Source organism: Triturus cristatus, chromosome 6 (genome assembly GCF_964204655.1).
Source record: "Triturus cristatus chromosome 6, aTriCri1.1, whole genome shotgun sequence".
NCBI lineage: Eukaryota > Metazoa > Chordata > Amphibia > Caudata > Salamandridae > Triturus > Triturus cristatus.
Genome location: NC_140589.1, coordinates 1377712245 through 1377732683, shown reverse-complemented (window position 1 = coordinate 1377732683; position 20439 = coordinate 1377712245).

Genomic DNA, 20439 nt, shown 5'->3' with positions numbered 1-20439 from the left:
AACAACCAGATACACCTAGTCATGTGACACAGGATACAGTCTGTAGGCACCAAATGGCTGGGACTAGAAAATACCAACTTTCTGAAAAGTGGCATTTTCAAAACTGTGACATAAAATCCAACTTTACCATTAGAGAGGCTTTTAAATTATATTTCTTTAGACACCAAACTTGATATTCCTACCTGCGCCCAATTGAAAGTGATCACTTATTAATTTAAAAGGTTAACCCAATGTTATCCTAAATGAGAAGCAGGCCTTGCAGTAGTGAAAAATGAATTTAGGAGTTTTTCACTACCAGGACATGTAAAAGTTAAAAGTACATGTCCCACGTTGTACATCCCTGCCCTATGGGCTATTTAGGGCCTACTGACGGGGTGACTTATGTGTATTAAAAGGAAGGATTGGGCATGGAAAATGTTTTAGTTTGCCAGGTTGAAATGGCAGTTTATAATTTCATGAACAAGCTGCAATAGCAGGCCTGAGACATGTTTAAAGGGCTACTTAAATGGGTGGCACAATCATTGGTGCAGGCCGACTACTAGCATTTAATTAACATGCCCTGAGTACATGTAGTACCACTTTATTAGGGACTTAAAAGTAAATTGGATGTGCCAATTGGGTGTAGGCCAATGTCATCATGTTTAAAAGAGAGAGTGCACAAACTTTAGCACCTGTTAGCATTGGTCAAGTGCGCAGAGACCTAAAAACCAACAAAACAGGTTCAGAAAACAGGAAGGTGAAGGCAAAAGTTTAGGGATGACTCTGCAGAAAGGACCAAGTCCAACAATAAGAAAAATATTTAGTATTATTTTGCAAGTGGTCTTCTTGCCCAGAAGTGCCCTTGCAGGACAGTTTGTGATCTGCTCCAACTTCTCAAATGACTTCTCAGTTTACGGCGGCACTTTGATTCCTCCACCTTTTTGAATAAACATATTGAGGCGCTGATGCAGACAGGAAAGACGGGGGGAATACTGGATGCTCTGACAGCAGAATATGAGAAAGTCAAACCTAAAGTCAGGGGAACTAGATTTTGTGGTAATGTCTAATGTTTTGTGAAAGGCAGAGACTATTGATAACGTTCATTGTATGGCCTTCATTAACTCTTACCAAAAGGTGAAGATATGTTCATTCATAGTACAAATGGCATTTATGTTGTTCATCTGCATTAAACATGTATTCCCCATAGATGATAATTCTTTGAAAGTTGTCGAGCTCTTCTGTGTTCCAGAGGTTTAATCTGTAAATGCCCTCCACTGTTTTGCCACATCCCATTTGGTCATCCTCTAACAACTGAGATGTTTTTAATGAAGTGTTATGGACACTGCTTAGAGGCTTCGCAGAAATAAAAAAAATACTTTCATAGCTTTCTTACCAGTATTTGCGAATATTAATGAAGATCCCATGTCATAGGAGGAAATGTTATATCCCTGTACAAGAAGTACTCTATCAGGGCTATCTTCAGGAAATTCATAACAAACTACCCCCAACTTCCAATCTTGCACCTGAAAGCAGATACTCTAGAATCTAGCAACTTGTAGGAAATTGCACATATGGAAGGGATTTTGTTAGTACCATCTAAACAGTTCTTCCTCTCTTTGCCATAATGTGCTAGATTCTTTAGGCTACAAATGCTAATTAAAGGGGCTGGCATCTGGTGCCCCTCCCTCATTCATCAGCCTGGCTCAGCTTGACAGTGAACATTATTCCTATATTGATTAAGAGGTGACACTAGGGAAAACGGCAAGATATTTTAATATCTTATCACCATAAAAAGAGTTCTGTGACAGTAAAACTCCAGGAATGTTCGGTCTAGGTTTTTTTTTATCCAGCATAAGATAGAGCTTTATTGTTTAGAATAACATTTGCATTCCCTATAAGATAAATTCAAACATTGACATTTGCAGACATTGACATGGGCATATCGGGTCTGATCACAGAGGAATGTTTGCGTCTGTGAAGTTGTACTCCTGTTGTGTTCTTTTACATACTCTTACATTCCTTTGTAAAGTAGCCCTGCAATATCTAAAATGGGAATAAAATAAAAATAATCTCAGAAGTTTAATATGTAACTAGTACACATATCAATGACTGTGCTCTCTTTTACTAATATGGAGTTAGAAGATTTGGAACTGATTTCCAAAGGCACGTAACAGTACGTAAAAGATACTCCTGTAATACTCCTTCCAGCAACCACAAATTCATATTTCTTTGCAGCCTGTTTTCACTTGTGTCTTATATTATGCAGTGTTGATGGTAAAAAGAGGACTAGTGGTTATCTTTTTATTTCTTTTCCATCAATGAGCATTTTATAGGCATTGTAAAAGACGTAAATGGTGCAAATAATGAAAATGGAACATGTTTGTGTTTGCTGTTGGCTTTTAGATGATCGTATCTGTCAGAGGAAATGAATGATGATTGTGAATTCATTACACTGCAAACAGTTCAAGCCTCAGTTAGAAATGAAGTGATATTTGCTTTAGAAGGTCGAAGCATTCAGTCTTGCCAGTAGTGTAGCACTGAAATCAAAAGTGCTGCTTTTTGTGATAATGTTAATCAAATTTTACTGTGTTTCTGTCTGTCAAAGGCATAAAGGCACTCACTGTGTTATTTATTTACACCCGCCTGACTTAAGGTATTCTAATGACCCATCTTTTAGAAATAGATTGTATCAGTGGGCCCTATGCCCACATATTGTAGCAAAAGATGACAGGGACACCACTGATAAAGTCAAATAACACCACAAGCCTGTGCTCCTGGGCACTTTTATTAACAGGGTCTCCTGACTGATGACACCTATGATGGGAGGGTGCATGGTGGGTCTTAGAGCATCCTCAGGGGAGGGGCTGCTTCATTATATGTCCAGCAAAACACTACATTCCTTTCAAAGTCCAAATGAAAAGTCCAACTAGTCCAACTTGTGGAAACAAAAAACAAACTGAACATCACATAGTCCATCAGTCTCTAGAGTAATGCATGAGAGGATGGCACTGGCTGCACCTGGACATTTATGCACTAATTCATAGTTTAACCTGAAGTCAGGCACGATACGAACACTGATTCAGAAAGGTCCAGGACCTTCTGGCAGCATACCAGTTGGAATGATGTCCATAATATTGAGTTGGTCCACTCTGCACAGGGTGATGTGTGGTTGATGTCAACAATGCAAAACAGTGTGCATCAGAAGCATTGCTGGAGTCTGTCGCAACACTTCCTTTGGTAGTGTTGTTTGAGTTACTGAAGACCGTTGGGACATGCTGCAAACTGCTGCCTCTAGGGCCCTACTACATCCTGGATTGATGAAAGAGCCACGTTTTCAGGGCTTTTCAGAAAAGCAGCACGTATCCTGAGAGTCCAAGGGACGCAAAAAGCTGATTCTGTAGTTCAGCTGCTCTCACTGCAAAGTCTGCCCTCCTGGTATCGTTTTAATACATTTCGTAACGCAGACTAGATTGGCCGATGAAGAGCACAGACATCTCTTTGGAAAGTACCTTTGAAAACAGTTCTGCAGAGGGATTTGGCCAAATCCGTGGACAGCCTTGAAGACAATGCATAGGGATTTAACAGCTATACTCTGCTTGACTGGTAATCAGTATAGCTCCTTGATGGCGTCGATGCAGACAACCTTCCAGTCCGGTACAAAGCCAGTTTAGCCGCAGCAGCTTGCATTCTATACAATCCATTTATTAAAAAACTCTGAGTCGCCTAGAAGAAGAAAGTTGCAATAATCAAGCCTGCTCAGGATCATGCTTCAGTTGATCAAAGTTTTGGCATAGGGCGGCAACATGGGAAACAGTTTCTGCAGGTCTTGAAAAAGTCAGAGACATGTCTTGGCTTCTTTAGTAGTATGATCTTCAAGGTGTAGTTTATTATCAAAAATGACTCCCAAATTGCAGGCCGAGACAGAGTAGGTAGGCTCATTCTTTACTGGAAGATCCAGAAGTTTGTGGTGAGATTCAGTGAGGCTTTATTTGCAGAACAACATAGGAACTCTGCTTTGTCACCATTGAACTTAAGGGCATTGGAGCTCACCCACAAGGCAATCTCCTTCACACAATTATGGAAGACGTTAGCTGCTGCCTGATGGTCTCTGTCTAGTGACAGGATCAGCTTAGTGTCATCTGCGTAATTAACTAGTCTAAGGTTGTGTGATTTAATGAGGGTCACAAGTGGTCCCATCTAGAGGTTGAACAAGATAGGACTGAGGGCAGACTCTTGGGGAACTCCATGATTTACTAAAAGGAAAAAGAGCAACAACCTTGCTGTGTTCAGATACATAAGAACACATCCATTTCATGCTGTTCCTCTTACTCCAGCCAGGGCAAGTCTGTTTAAAAGGATGCTATGGTTTACATTGTCGAAAGTGGCAGATAAATCAAGAAAATCTGGATTACAGGGAGGGGCAAGATGGCCGCTGGTGGTATGCAGTGAGCGGTCGCACCCCACTCCTCCTCCTGATAACAGCAGAAGATGTGGTGATTCCTCTCAGACTACGGGATGAAAACTGAGCATTGCCTAGTAGGAACTGATCCCACTTGGGCTTTCTATACAAGGTTTGCCGATCTTCCGCGGAGGATAATTCGATTTTTTTTGGCGGGATCTTCGAAAGCGGCAGCTTTTGCCTTGGGGCGGTATAATATGCCTCCACGCATCACTAAAGGGAGTGAGGTAGCTAAAGATGTTAAAGACACTAAAGATACTAATTTGAAAGAACTGCCTAACCGGGATAAACAGGAGCCAAAGACTGCATCTTCACGACCCAGCAACGCACTTACCTCAAAGAAATCTACTGGGAAGAAAGCTGGTGGGGCCCAAGGCGCTGGCGGGCTCCAAGAGAATCCCAATGGGACGACTGACCAGTTCGATCCACGAGAGTCAAGAAATCTGCGATCCGATAATGCAGGTGGAAGAGGAATGCAACTGTATCCGAGAGCTTTCCGGTGAAGAGTACAGGCCGCCTGGAAAGAGGGAACGCCGGTAAGCAAGCCAAAGCCAAAGCGAGCAGTGCTGAGGCGCAGAATCCCCGCGAAACGGGGGTTGCTAGGCGACTAGACCAAGCGCCGGCATTGGAACAGGCGCCTTCGGCTGTGTGCAGCCTAGTCGGGGACGAGCCGGCAGAGCCTCAATGCTCGGAAACTTTCAACTCGGGCTCAGAAGCGCTAGTGGCGGGGGATAATCCTAAAGGGAGGCAGCCTCAATCCTCGGAAACTTTCAACCCGGGCTCAGAAGCGCTAGTGGCGGAGGATAATCCTAAAGGGAAGCAGCCTCCAGAGAAGGATGAGGCTCGCGGAAAAAGTCACGGTGAGTCGGGGGCTAAACAAGTTAATAGACAGGAGGCAGGCACTGAATCTGAGAACTCCCTGGAAGAGAATACTTCAGCATTCTCGCTGATTTCGGAGCCAGCCGGTGGGTGTGCTTCACCTGACTATTTTTTTTCGCTTAATGAGGATTCAGAGCCCTTAACTCATAGCGACGACAGCTTTGATGAGTCTTCTGCCTCAGAAGCTAGTTCTGCCCCTCAAAAATGTACTCTAAAGAAACGTAGATCTCGTAGGAAGCCGAACTCCCTAGAAAGCCCACCTAACCCTACGAAGAGACTATCATGGGACTACTCAGCTACCTCACAGCTATACCAGGAGGTTAATAATATGACTTCTCCCTCTGGAGGGGACGAATTACCTCAATCTAAAACTCAAGAAACCTCAATGGATCTACTACTCAGTACCCTCAAAAGTATGCAGATTGAGGCAAGGGCCGAAGCTCGGAGATCGAGGCAAGGGCTGAACAAAATTCATAATTCACTAGGGAAAATGAATAAGTTGTATGAGGAGGCCTCTGAGAGAATTACGCAGGTGGAAGAAAGAACGGGGAGGCTTGAAGACGAGTTAAGCAGTTTACGGAAAATGAAGGAAGAGCAAAGTAAGGTATCCGAAGACATGCAGTGGAAGCTGGAGGACTATGAAAATAGGCAGCGCCGTAATAATATAAGACTTCTGGGGGTTGAAGAGGGGATTGAAGGCCAAGATGTAAGGATGTTTGTTGTCAATCTGCTTAAGGGGGCATTTCCAGAGCTCTCTGCATGGCAATGGGAGACAGAAATCCAGAGAGCCCATCGATTTCCTTTGGCTCCCAGGCGTAACTCGCTACAGGACACGAGACCTAGAGCCATTCTGTTATTTGTGGGTAACTTCCTACTAAGACAACAGATATTGTACAGAGCTAAACCGGATTCTAAGCGTACCTTTAATGGGATTACTTTTTTCGCAAGGCCTGATTTTTGTCATGTCACCGTAGAAAGAAGATGGAGGCTGAGGCAATTGATAACACCAATACAAGCCTTAGGCTCAGAAGCTTTCCTGCTGTATCCAGCTAAATTAAAAATAATCACCAAAGGCCAGATCAAAATGTTTTTTTCGGAAATAAAAGCAAAAGAGTATATGGTTGAGGTGCTGGGGTGCAAAGACAGGGGGGATCACTAAAGGAGGGGAGAAAAATGGATTGGGAAGTCAGGATTGCCATATTGGGAGGAGGAGGCGACAACTGCACACCTAAGCGATCACACATAGGCCATGGTTGACCTATTTGCCTGTAAGGGGGGGAGGGGGAGAGGGGGGGCACAGGATGGACCTGGACATTTATGTACTAATTCATAGTTTAACCTGAAGTCAGGCACGATACGAACACTGATTCAGAAAGGTCCAGGACCTTCTGGCAGCATACCAGTTGGAATGATGTCCATAATATTGAGTTGGTCCACTCTGCACAGGGTGATGTGTGGTTGATGTCAACAATGCAAAACAGTGTGCATCAGAAGCATTGCTGGAGTCCGTCGCAACACTTCCTTTGGTAGTGTTGTTTGAGTTACTGAAGACCGTTGGGACATGCTGCAAACTGCTGCCTCTAGGGCCCTACTACATCCTGGATTGATGAAAGAGCCACGTTTTCAGGGCTTTTCAGAAAAGCAGCACGTATCCTGAGAGTCCAAGGGACGCAAAAAGCTGATTCTGTAGTTCAGCTGCTCTCACTGCAAAGTCTGCCCTCCTGGTATCGTTTTAATACATTTCGTAACGCAGACTAGATTGGCCGATGAAGAGCACAGACATCTCTTTGGAAAGTACCTTTGAAAACAGTTCTGCAGAGGGATTTGGCCAAATCCGTGGACAGCCTTGAAGACAATGCATAGGGATTTAACAGCTATACTCTGCTTGACTGGTAATCAGTATAGCTCCTTGATGGCGTCGATGCAGACAACCTTCCAGTCCGGTACAAAGCCAGTTTAGCCGCAGCAGCTTGCATTCTATACAATCCATTTATTAAAAAATCTGAGTCGCCTAGAAGAAGAAAGTTGCAATAATCAAGCCTGCTCAGGATCATGCTTCAGTTGATCAAAGTTTTGGCATAGGGCGGCAACATGGGAAACAGTTTCTGCAGGTCTTGAAAAAGTCAGAGACATGTCTTGGCTTCTTTAGTAGTATGATCTTCAAGGTGTAGTTTATTATCAAAAATGACTCCCAAATTGCAGACCGAGACAGAGTAGCTAGGCTCATTCTTTACTGGAAGATCCAGAAGTTTGTGGTGAGATTCAGTGAGGCTTTATTTGCAGAACAACATAGGAACTCTGCTTTGTCACCATTGAACTTAAGGGCATTGGAGCTCACCCACAAGGCAATCTCCTTTACACAATTATGGAAGACGTTAGCTGCTGCCTGATGGTCTCTGTCTAGTGACAGGATCAGCTTAGTGTCATCTGCGTAATTAACTAGTCTAAGGTTGTGTGATTTAATGAGGGTCACAAGTGGTCCCATCTAGAGGTTGAACAAGATAGGACTGAGGGCAGACTCTTGGGGAACTCCATGATTTACTAAAAGGAAGAAGAGCAACAACCTTGCTGTGTTCAGATACATAAGAACACATCCATTTCATGCTGTTCCTCTTACTCCAGCCAGGGCAAGTCTGTTTAAAAGGATGCTATGGTTTACATTGTCGAAAGTGGCAGATAAATCAAGAAAATCTGGATTACAGGGAGGAGCAAGATGGCCGCTGGTGGTATGCAGTGAGCGGTCGCACCCCACTCCTCCTCCTGATAACAGCAGAAGATGTGGTGATTCCTCTCAGACTACGGGATGAAAACTGAGCATTGCCTAGTAGGAACTGATCCCACTTGGGCTTTCTATACAATGTTTGCCGATCTTCCGCGGAGGATAATTCGATTTTTTTGGGCGGGATCTTCGAAAGCGGCAGCTTTTGCCTTGGGGCGGTATAATATGCCTCCACGCATCACTAAAGGGAGTGAGGTAGCTAAAGATGTTAAAGACACTAAAGATACTAATTTGAAAGAACTGCCTAACCGGGATAAACAGGAGCCAAAGACTGCATCTTCACGACCCAGCAACGCACTTACCTCAATGAAATCTACTGGGAAGAAAGCTGGTGGGGCCCAAGGCGCTGGCGGGCTCCAAGAGAATCCCAATGGGACGACTGACCAGTTCGATCCACGAGAGTCAAGAAATCTGCGATCCGATAATGCAGGTGGAAGAGGAATGCAACTGTATCCGAGAGCTTTCCGGTGAAGAGTACAGGCCGCCTGGAAAGAGGGAACGCCGGTAAGCAAGCCAAAGCCAAAGCGAGCAGTGCTGAGGCGCAGAATCCCCGCGAAACGGGGGTTGCTAGGCGACTAGACCAAGCGCCGGCATTGGAACAGGCGCCTTTGGCTGTGTGCAGCCTAGTCGGGGACGAGCCGGCAGAGCCTCAATGCTGGGAAACTTTCAACTCGGGCTCAGAAGCGCTAGTGGCGGGGGATAATCCTAAAGGGAGGCAGCCTCAATGCTCGGAAACTTTCAACCCGGGCTCAGAAGCGCTAGTGGCGGAGGATAATCCTAAAGGGAAGCAGCCTCCAGAGAAGGATGAGGCTCGCGGAAAAAGTCACGGTGAGTCGGGGGCTAAACAAGTTAATAGACAGGAGGCAGGCACTGAATCTGAGAACTCCCTGGAAGAGAATACTTCAGCATTCTCGCTGATTTCGGAGCCAGCCGGTGGGTGTGCTTCACCTGACTATTTTTTTTCGCTTAATGAGGATTCAGAGCCCTTAACTCATAGCGACGACAGCTTTGATGAGTCTTCTGCCTCAGAAGCTAGTTCTGCCCCTCAAAAATGTACTCTAAAGAAACGTAGATCTCGTAGGAAGCCGAACTCCCTAGAAAGCCCACCTAACCCTACGAAGAGACTATCATGGGACTACTCAGCTACCTCACAGCCATACCAGGAGGTTAATAATATGACTTCTCCCTCTGGAGGGGACGAATTACCTCAATCTAAAACTCAAGAAACCTCAATGGATCTACTACTCAGTACCCTCAAAAGTATGCAGATTGAGGCAAGGGCCGAAGCTCGGAGATCGAGGCAAGGGCTGAACAAAATTCATAATTCACTAAGGAAAATGAATAAGTTGTATGAGGAGGCCTCTGAGAGAATTACGCAGGTGGAAGAAAGAACGGGGAGGCTTGAAGACGAGTTAAGCAGTTTACGGAAAATGAAGGAAGAGCAAAGTAAGGTATCCGAAGACATGCAGTGGAAGCTGGAGGACTATGAAAATAGGCAGCGCCGTAATAATATAAGACTTCTGGGGGTTGAAGAGGGGATTGAAGGCCAAGATGTAAGGATGTTTGTTGTCAATCTGCTTAAGGGGGCATTTCCAGAGCTCTCTGCATGGCAATGGGAGACAGAAATCCAGAGAGCCCATCGATTTCCCTTGGCTCCCAGGCGTAACTCGCTACAGGACACGAGACCTAGAGCCATTCTGTTATTTGTGGGTAACTTCCTACTAAGACAACAGATATTGGACAGAGCTAAACCGGATTCTAAGCGTACCTTTAATGGGATTACTTTTTTCGCAAGGCCTGATTTTTGTCATGTCACCGTAGAAAGAAGATGGAGGCTGAGGCAATTGATAACACCAATACAAGCCTTAGGCTCAGAAGCTTTCCTGCTGTATCCAGCTAAATTAAAAATAATCACCAAAGGCCAGATCAAAATGTTTTTTTCGGAAATAAAAGCAAAAGAGTATATGGTTGAGGTGCTGGGGTACAAAGACAGGGGGGATCACTAAAGGAGGGGAGAAAAATGGATTGGGAAGTCAGGATTGCCATATTGGGAGGAGGAGGCGACAACTGCACACCTAAGCGATCACACATAGGTCATGGTTGACCTATTTGCCTGTAAGGGGGGGAGGGGGGAGAGGGGGGGCACAGGATGGAGGGCGGGGGCAGGGGCTCGGGAGGGGGGGGACATGTAAAATACAGCATTTTTGGATTTATTGAGCACAGTATAGGTTGTTATATCTTTGGTGTATCTATCTTGTTAGTTGAATTGATAAAAGTAACTTATGGAGTACGCTAATGACGTGTAAAATAGCTTCAATTAACATATGTGGCCTCAATGATGCTCAAAAAAGATTACGAGTATCGTCTTTATTGAAAGCAATGAACTTGGACCTAGTGTGTCTCCAGGAGACGCATATAGAGGGGGCTAGGGGATTTCTGCTTGAACAACTGGGGTTCTCTCTACTGGCTAATACTAAACAGGGGACTAAAACTAGGGGAGTAGCGGTTCTGGGCAGAATTAGGGACACGATATTAGTTAGAAAAAAAGAAGATCAGTGGGGTAGGTGGGTGTTATTGGAAATTATATTCAGAGGGGAGAAGTTCACGTTGGCTTCAGTTTATGGTTCCACTGAAGATGATCCTGAAATGCTCCAGTTCTTGGATACAGAATTGGCTCTGTGGCCTGAACCGATCATTTGCTGTGGGGATTTTAATATTCACTCTCAGGTTGGGGCTACGGGATACACTGGCAGAAAGAAAAAATCTTATAGGGCATTAGAGGATCTTTTAGAGCACAACTCATTGATTGACCTGTGGGCCGCTGCTTATCCCTTTATAGACGGCAGTACTTTTTTTTCTGCTCCTCATAGGGTTTTGGTTAGATTAGATTATTTTTTTATATCTAACTCATTGCTTAACAGGTCACAAATAGAGAAGCATCCTCGGATCGTATCCGACCATAACCCCCTAATCCTAATTATTAAAATGGGTTGTCAGCGGGGGAAGTTCTCCGCTTGGACTTTCGAAAGGACTCTTCTAAGGGAGGAAGCCTACATTCTTCATATGAAATCTTGGATTAAGAATTTCTGGGAATTTAATAGGGGGACGGTAGACTCTGGGATTGAATGGGACACCTTTAAGGCGGGCATACGGGGAGAGACGTTGAGCTACTCATTGCACAAACAGAAAAAGGAGAGGGCAAGGTATAATGAATTAATAATGGAAATAACCAAAGCGGAAGAAGAATTACATTTAGCAATACAGGCTCAAAGGTCTGTCGAGCAGCAGAGTTTAAAAATAATCAGTTTAAAGGCGAGGGTCAGTGAGAGTATTGCTAGCAAGGCAGCTGCTAGATATTTAATAAAGAGAGAGGACGCTTACGAGATGAGCGAAAGAGTGGGGCACCTCTTGGCTATTCGCTCTAGACAAAAAGCTTCAGCGGCTGAGATTAAAAAGATTACAGATGCTCAGTGTAATACGATTACGGACCCTGATGGGGTAAGAGAAGTGTTTAGGCAGTTTTACGTAGATCTATACAGATTAGATAAGGATTTAGATTCGGGCCAGATTTCAAATTATCTTGATAATATTCAGCCAACGCTTCTATCTGAGGAAGATAGGGAGCAGCTAGAAGGACCAACCAATTTGGAAGAAATGGTGGGTGCACTCAATGATCTTCCTCCTGGTAAAGCCACGGGCCCGGATATGATCCCAGTCGAATTTTATAGAGTATTTAAGGACATATTAGGCGATATACTTCTATTTACTATGCTTCAGGCGCAGAAAGGGGCCTCTATTCCTAATTCATGGGGAGGAGCCGATATTATTGTTAAAAAAAAGTTGTTGAAAAAAGGCAAAAACCCTTCGGCAGCTTCATCATATAGACCTATTACTCTAATGAATTCAGACGTTAAAATCTATTCTAAAGTGTTGGCAAAGAGATTGGCAACCATAATTGAGTCCCTCGTTAGCCCTATACAGCATGGCTTCATTCCGGGAAAGGGTACGACTCAGCATATTAGGCAGGTACTTACGCTCTTTGACGCCGTGGAGATCCCAGGAGACCCTATGGCAGTGCTGCTTTTGGACGCCGAAAAAGCATTTGATAGGGTCTCTTGGGAGTTCTTATGGTCTGTCTTGAGGTGGTTTGGGTTTGGCGAGAAATACATTAGAGCCATCCAGACCTTATATAATAAACCCTCGGCCAGAATTAGAGTTAACAGCGGCTACTCAGCTATAGTGCAAATAGAAAGGGGGACTAGACAAGGGTGCCCATCTTCCCCCCTCTTATTTGCGTTGTATATGGATCCCCTTCTGCGCAGACTTGATGCCAATGTTAATATTCCACCGGTAACAGTTAATAATTTGCATATTAAGGCACAGGCATACGCGGATGACGTCGCAATTATTACAACTAACCCTACTCTTGCTATGAGTGCAGTAGAATCAGAAGCCCGGGATTTTGGTCAGGTGTCAGGGTATAGCCTCAATAAAACAAAAACACAGATAGTAAAAAACTCATATGTCATATGTAATGATAACAGGGTAATTAGCTCGGCAGCTTATCTAGGTATAGAAGTATCGGCAGATCTGGAGAAGGTAGTTGAGCAGAATATAACTCCTTTAATGGCGAGAGTAAAACTAGACCTAGGTAGAATGAATAATATGCATCTTTCTTTATTAGGATGCACAAATGTTATCAAAATGATTGTACTGCCCAAATTTTTATACCTATTTCGTGCAATACCCCTGTTTTTTGGTGCAAAATGGTTTCAGGCTTTGGAACTGGTATTAAATAGATTTATTTGGGCCCATGGAAAAACTAGGAGAGCGTACAGATTTATGACTCTTCCAAGGGCTAGAGGTGGGTGGGGTGCCCCCGACTTTAGGCTATACTATCTAGCTACTGCACTGCAATATATGCAGGGATTAATTGGCGGCGGGGAGCATCCTAGAATCTCCAAAATGTCAACTGAGGTTTATTCTATAGTTTTGGGGGCGGAGGCGGAGAACTGTTTTTTAAATTGTACGGATTTCGCATACTTTAAAAGAACAAGGTTCAAGACAGTCATTGCTGCTGTTAATATCTGGATAGCTTTTTTGAAAAGATCTGGGATGGGCAGATATAACAGATATACTCGTTTGTTTAAGAATAAATCCTGGCCAGGAGATATATTCGGAGATTCGATCTTTGCATCTTGGGAACACAAGGGGATCAGAAGGATAGGGGATATAGTTGGGCTGGAGGGAATTGTGCAATTTGCGGATTTAGTAACCAAATTTCAAATAGACAGTAGGAGCTTTTTCAAATATCTACAGGTCAGAAGTTTTTTGAATACCAAGCGAGGAGGGTTTATAGGGTTTAAAAATAATGAAATACTGGATATGATTGAGAAGGGGGGAGACTGTATTATACGTAGCTTCTATGCATGCCTTCTCACTGCTAAGAAAGATGATCTTGTTAAATATGGTATTAAGTGGGCTACGAAGTTGGGCATTGAAGCTGCTTGGTTTCAGGAATCACTGGCCCTGGGTCATACGGTTTTATGTTCGGCACCATTACAATCACAGCATTATAAAACTATTTATTGTTTGTATTATACACCAGCCAGAATTGCACAATGGGGCGGCACCCTAGGGACAGCCTGCCCACGGTGTAATCACTCACAGGCGGATTTAATCCACATTTTTGCTACTTGTCCTCAACTTGCTACACTGATTAGGGAAGTAGAGGGATTTCTGGTAAGACAAGTAGGTATTCAAATTAAAATTACACCCACGGTGGTTCTTTTGGGAATAATAACAGAGGGTGAGGCTACTAGTCAAGAGTTTGTCTTTGTTGCTATGGCAGTATTTCGGTTGGTAATAGCAAGAGCCTGGCTTGACAAAGCTGCTCCCACTAGGAATCAATGGCTGGCCAATCTTTTGTTTGCCTATAACTTAGAAAAAGGGATTTATGAACGAAAAGGCCGAAGGGGGAAGCAACTGGGTCTGAGAATCTGGGATCCAATACGGAGATGGAAAGATCAAGTGGTATAAATATGTTGGCCTGTTATGATTTGATTGCTTGGACTATATTATCAAAAGGAAATTGTGATAATGGCTTTATTGAAGCTATATATTGTTTATAATAATTGAATTGTATATTTTCTCTGATTATTAATTGTTGAACCTTATGCTGTGCTGTATTGTTATATCTGGTATAAATTTTTTTTAAATAAAAAAAAAAAAAAAAAAAAAGAAAATCTGGATTACAGACTGGCTGCGATCAACTAGCATCCAGAGTTCTTCCATGGCAGTAAGTAGGGCAGACTCAGTCCCAAGTCCATTCTGAAACCAAACTACTCCTGTTCTAGTAGCTTGTGTTGATCAAGATGACAGGAGAGTTTTTTGCTGACATAGCATTTCAGAAGTTTTATGGGTAAAGGCAGTAATGATATTGATCTAAAATTACTGAAGACTAACGGGTCCAAGGAGGATTTTTTAAAGATGGGAGAGACAATGGCTTTTTTCCATTTTTGTAGCACCATACCAGAGTCCAGCAACTGACTGCAAATCTGCCATAGCAGCAGGAAGGACTCTTCTGCCAAGCATTTCCAGATCATATGTGGCAGAAGTTCTAGAGGAGAGCCAGAAGAGGTAGATCTGGCTAAAGAGAGGAAGCAGTAATCGGAGATGAGTTCAAAATAATATAGATTATGCTTTGAGTTGTCGTGCCTCATAGTTATCGTGGGTGGAATGTAAAAGGGGTGAGAGAGGGGCTCCCTAGTTATGGTATTTCTTTTGGAGTACCGTGGCTGCAGTTGGACATCTAAACTGGAAGGTGTCCCTGATGTCATCTGGAATCTTATCAATCTTTTCCTCAAAGAACAGAAAAAGGCTATCACAGAGATCTTGGGATGGTGAAATGTCCCTTTTCAGACAATCAGGGTTGATCCCTCCCGCATAATGTCAAATACCTTTTTGGTATTATTAGGTGCAATTAGGATGGCAGTAGCAGAATGATGTATCTTTGTAATCCTATAGAGAGGATCATAGCTGCATTTTATCATCCTTTTTATGGGAGCTAGTAGACAGGGACTGGCATGATAGAGTTGCCAGCTATATGGTGAACCTCTACTATCGATGGTGTGGACTTGCTTTGATGGTTGCAGTCATTCCTTCTTGGGCCGTCAACAACTTGGAGTGCTTACATTCTTTCTTTATGGAGGCATCTGTATCCTTCAGTCTGTATGCTCTGGGTTGCTGAGCTGTCGGTTACTGTGTCTGGACATCTACGCCAGAAAGCGTGGGGCAGAGGCTCAGTTTGTGCTTGCTTGTGGCTTACTCTTTGTTCTCCCGCTGTGCCGTCCCCAGGTCGTCATTGTTTCACCTTGGTGGCTTGCTAGTGTGGATAGATGGCCTTCGTCAGTGTCTCGAGTCCTCTTGAGCTCACCTTGTAGGCCTGGGTACTAGCGATATTACCTCCTTCTGGGCTTAGTCGGTCATCCGGTTTCCCAGTGTGAACCAGCAGGTCACACTTCTTTTTCCTTCTTTCCAATTATGCTGTCGAGACTTCTCATTGCTCGAGTCTCTTCTCCTTCTAGGTGCAGTGGTATTTACCTTTTTCTGGACTGGCCAACAGGCCTCTCGGTAATCAACTGTCTCAGTAGACCAGCCACCAGCCTCTGAGTTTGGGCTCCAGTTTGGTGATGATCAGGGTGGTTGTTGATCCAATTCTCCTCGTATTCTCTAGGGCTGTGTGGCTTCTGGCCACATGTCCCATATTCCCTTTTCTGTAATCTTTTTGGAGCTCCCACTCCATGGGCAGTAGAGAGCTGTGGTTCTACCTCACTTGCTCTTAACTGTGCAGTGCTCACATCTTGAGGCTGTACTGTTAAGCTTGGTAGGTGGGCATTTGCTTGGTTGTACCTCATGATCTGGGTGTCTCTGCTCTTCTTTATGATCGGAGACAGGGTCACTGTGCTCTCCTTCAATCAACTTCTCACTTTAGGGATAAACAGCTTTCAGGCAGGCTGGTGGCAGGGTTGTCTGGTACTGCGGCATCCCACTGGCCAGCATCGATGCCATGCATCCAAACACTGTTTTTGAGCTCTGTGGAGGTGCTCTGGCGGCAGTGTGATACAGGGCTTATTTTCCGGGGGGTAAGGCAGATGTTTCTGTGACCAGATGCTGCAGTCTGTTCTTGAGTGGGGTGGTATTGTAGACTTGGCTTCTCTGGTTCACCTATATGTCCTGGCTGACTTTCGCCGACCTGTTGGTGTCTTCCCTTGGCAATATATCTCATGTCTCTCATTTGCTCTGTGGAATGCTTGCCTCATCCTGGTTTCCTCTATTCCTCTTTTTGGCTAACATTGTCACTAGGGATGGGCTGGTTACTGGGGCAAATACCTTGTGCCTTCTTCCCTTTTTTATAGTACCGCAGGAGCTGTCCACCTGTCCTCCTTTTATGTGTTTCTTTGGCAAGCAATGAGACACTGGTGTAGTATCTCTTGGGGTGTGAGCTTTGGTCAGTTCCTTGGGGGAGCTCCTGGACTGGTCAGCAGGGCTCAGGGTGCTTACCCTCTTACTCTCTCTCTCTCTTTTTGGTGAGTCACTTCTCTGGCTGGGCAGTGCCCACAGTGTGGCTCTCTTTGGATGTGGTGCTCTGCCTTCCCTTACATGGTAGTAACTGAATGCTGTTGCAGAGAGAGGGAAACAGTCTTTTCATCTCCCTGCAGGACTAACAGGTGTTAACCAGGGGCCGCGTGGTGTGCAGCAGACCTGGTACAGCCTCTCACCTGTGTCTTCAATCACTGTGTGCCCCCACCAGGCAGAGAGCTGTGCTCTCCGCACCCATTTCAACTTTTCTCCATTGCAGTGTGGGGGGTGGGGAGCTGAACCTGCAACTGCAACTGCATGCACTAGGTGAGTTGTGTGGGCACAGCGGGCCCCTCTCTTTCTGTCTCTCTCTGGGAGTACCGGTGCCCTGTATCTCCACAGGCTGCCATGTCAGTGTGTTCCAGGGAACAGTGGTGGTGTGGGGTTGCCGCAGGAAGCCAAAATAGTCTTCTCCTCTCCTGTAGTGGTGGCAGATTGTCACCAAGGAGAGTGCAGAACTCCTCTTGCCCGTGATTGGCTTGGTGGCCGGCTCCAGTAGCTACAAGGGAGGCGGGAGTCGCTTATGCTGGCTCTTCAGCCTGGCAAGGTGGCTAGTATTTTTCTGGTTAACTACTCCACAGGGCTTCCTCATACAGCAGTGGCTGGTAGTGCCCCGGCACTTCGTGTACTGAAGAGACCCTGCGGTCGCTGCAGTACCCCGCAACCTCCCAAAATCTCCTGCCTGTGAGAAGGCTGCTGTCAGCAGCTCTGCTAGGTCTCACTCACGCCGGGCACCTCCTTCAGCTGCGGCGCACACTTTCAAACCTTGCAGGGCCTCCATCCAGGCCTGCCAAGTCACTATCTCACAGGGGCAAATAACTGCGCAGTGTCTCATGGTGGCACCAGTTGCAGTAGCGGTCTACCCCCAGTGGGATGCCGCAGAGCTCACCCTCAGCCACAGGAGCAGAAGTGGGTCATAGGTACTGTGTCAAGCCAAAATGTGGGCAACTGTCCTCTTCACCAATGTAATGTAGTGGGCCCTAAGCCCACATACTGAAACAAATGATGACACAGATACCACTGGTATAGTTATATATATGAGCCCGTGCGTGAGGCCCCTTTATTAATAGAGTCACCTGGCTGGTGGGATTAATACAGCCTCAGGGGAGAGGCTGCTTCATTAGGTGTCCAGCAGGACACTACAGAAATAAGGTAAGCATGTGGGTGGGGAGAAAAAGGACCCCATTCACCAACAAACCACAGGAACAGGACGCAGCTAGTCAATCCCAACCATGAACCACAATTCTCTGAGGGCACTGGCCCATGGTTCTTTACTGAGAATAAAGGCATTAAAACAAATTATTTGGTGTCCAAGTCAATTCAAAATGGGGTTTAACAGAGCAGTATCTTGCTTGCCTTTACTACCTCTGGCGCCAGTCTGGGGTGTGACTACATTTCTCAGACACCTCTGTGTGAAAGGCGGGCCCAGGAGAGGAAGAGGCGACACGCTTCAAAAGCGCCAAACAAGTCTTGGAGCATGGGTTTAACCAAGCTGTCCCCTTCCTGCTTTCAGTAACTAAGGTGCCAGTCAGGGGAGGTACGTAGTCACCCAGACATCTCTGTGTGAAAAAAAGAAATTCAAAATGTTCAGCAAAAATTAACAGATAAAAAAATTCGTGTTTATGCAAGTAAATACCAAACGTTTAAAAAAAAAAGGAAGAACAGATCAAAATATTAGTTTTGGCCTTGGGGAAAAAAAGCAAAAAAAAGAAGCATGCGCCTATAAGTGTTAGAAGCAAATTGGAAATCTTAGTTAATTAAGTAAGTTAATTAAGTAAAGGAAAGAAACTTCCAAGTGTCTTTAAATGACTGCATGTTATCACCATAGTCTGTACGCCCACCTACTTACTTATGGACAAGAATGTGTTGACTCCTGCTATTAAAAAACAAAAACATACAATCTGAGTCACGTTCATGTCAGACATCTTGTCTATGAAATTACTTAATTTGTTTTGACACTCGCTGTCATTTGTAGAAGAATGTCGCCTTTTATGCATAATATACTGTATCAAATCTGCCTTATCCGCATGGTCACCCCTGATTTTTTTGCCTTTTTCAGGAAAGTATTTATTGCCACAACTCTGTGCATTTTGTTACCCTGGTAACCAGGCATAAAGGGCATAAGCTTCTTGTTTAAACATGGTTAAATTCGCTTTTGCTGATTGACATATTTTACTTGCCTACAAGTCCCTTGCCTATGGTGTAGAAAATGCACCTAGCGCCTGGGCATTAAAAACCATCTGTGGAGTGCAAGACTTTTTGAGCCATCCAGAGTGAGCCTGTAAAACATGGCTTCAGGCCTGCAATGTGTAACCTGACTGTTGCAGCCTAAAAGCCTTCTGTCAATCCTTCAAAAATAGCCCTTTTTGACAGACATGAAACCCTGCTCTTAAAGTAAATGAGTCCCCCCTAAGTACACCTTGTTGCCTAAAAGGTTGGGTGTATGATATTTAGCAGTGGAACATGTGCCAAGTAAAGTTGGCATGTTCCCCCAGTGATTATCCCTGAGAAGGTGTTTTCACTGACAGGGCTGTAACTGAAGACTAGAAAATGACAAAGAACAAATTATAAACTGTAATTTGTAAGTTTTAACTGGAAATTTCTGCAAAAGTCATTCAAAAACTATTTTTAATATTTATTGAAAAAATCTACTCGAACAGCAACAGCCATCAGACGCTTACTCACTGTTTCTGTGCTCTTGCGGTAGGCGTTTTTGCTCCTAATTACTCTGAATTATACAAGTGGGCATATTCGTGCAATTTTCTGCAATTTTACATCAGAAGAGTAGCACAAATACTCTGAAATTACTCCGATTACTCTGCAGTAAATAAAATTTGGCCCAGGCCTAAACTAAAGCAGTTATATGTTTTTTTCATTCCTCATTGACGTTTTTAATCAGGATGCCTAAAAGGCCATACTTTGCCATCAGCTAAGGGAATTAAGAGAAGCAGTAAAATTATCGGTAACACAATACGATACACCATTCTAAACAAATAAATAGGGCAGTAGAGGTAAGGGTAGAGAATGTGGTCTAACGGTTAGAGCGGGGGAACCGAGTTCGAGTCTCCGCAGGGACGCGCAACATTCTGTGATTCTTAGCAAATCACTTAATCTCCCCCTGCCTAACATAAATGAATGTGCCTGTCTGTAACATAACTGGTGCTTATGTAAACGCTCTGATACCTTCGGGTGTAGTTCGCGTTATATAGAACTCCACAAAAACAAGCATTGGCATAGCCAATAGGTCTCGCTTTTGAGACCTTATAAGCACAATATCCTTGGTGCAACAACATTAACTGTTGCATGGCTAAACACTTATAAGGCCCCAAAGGCGAGAACTATTTGCTATGCCAATGCTTCTCTTAAGAAGCCATCAAATGGCACGCTAGGATCTGGTGGGAGGTCGGATTCAACTCTTACCAAAACACAATAGATTTGTGAATTGAACAACTCTGAAGCAACAGGAATGCAACATATGGAGCGCTTTGTAAAAATTATAAGCAAACAGGATATAAAAACAGTCAAGTAGGAATGTGGATTTATTTCTGCAGGATCCTGAATACATTCAGAAAGGATATTGGTAAATTATTCAAATGTTATGTTTGTAATGTACTCCCATTTCTTTGTTGGCAGCTTAAATAACCAACCAAACAGGCAATTGTAGATATAAAATAAATTAAGTCTGCTTTACAATAAAGTTCAA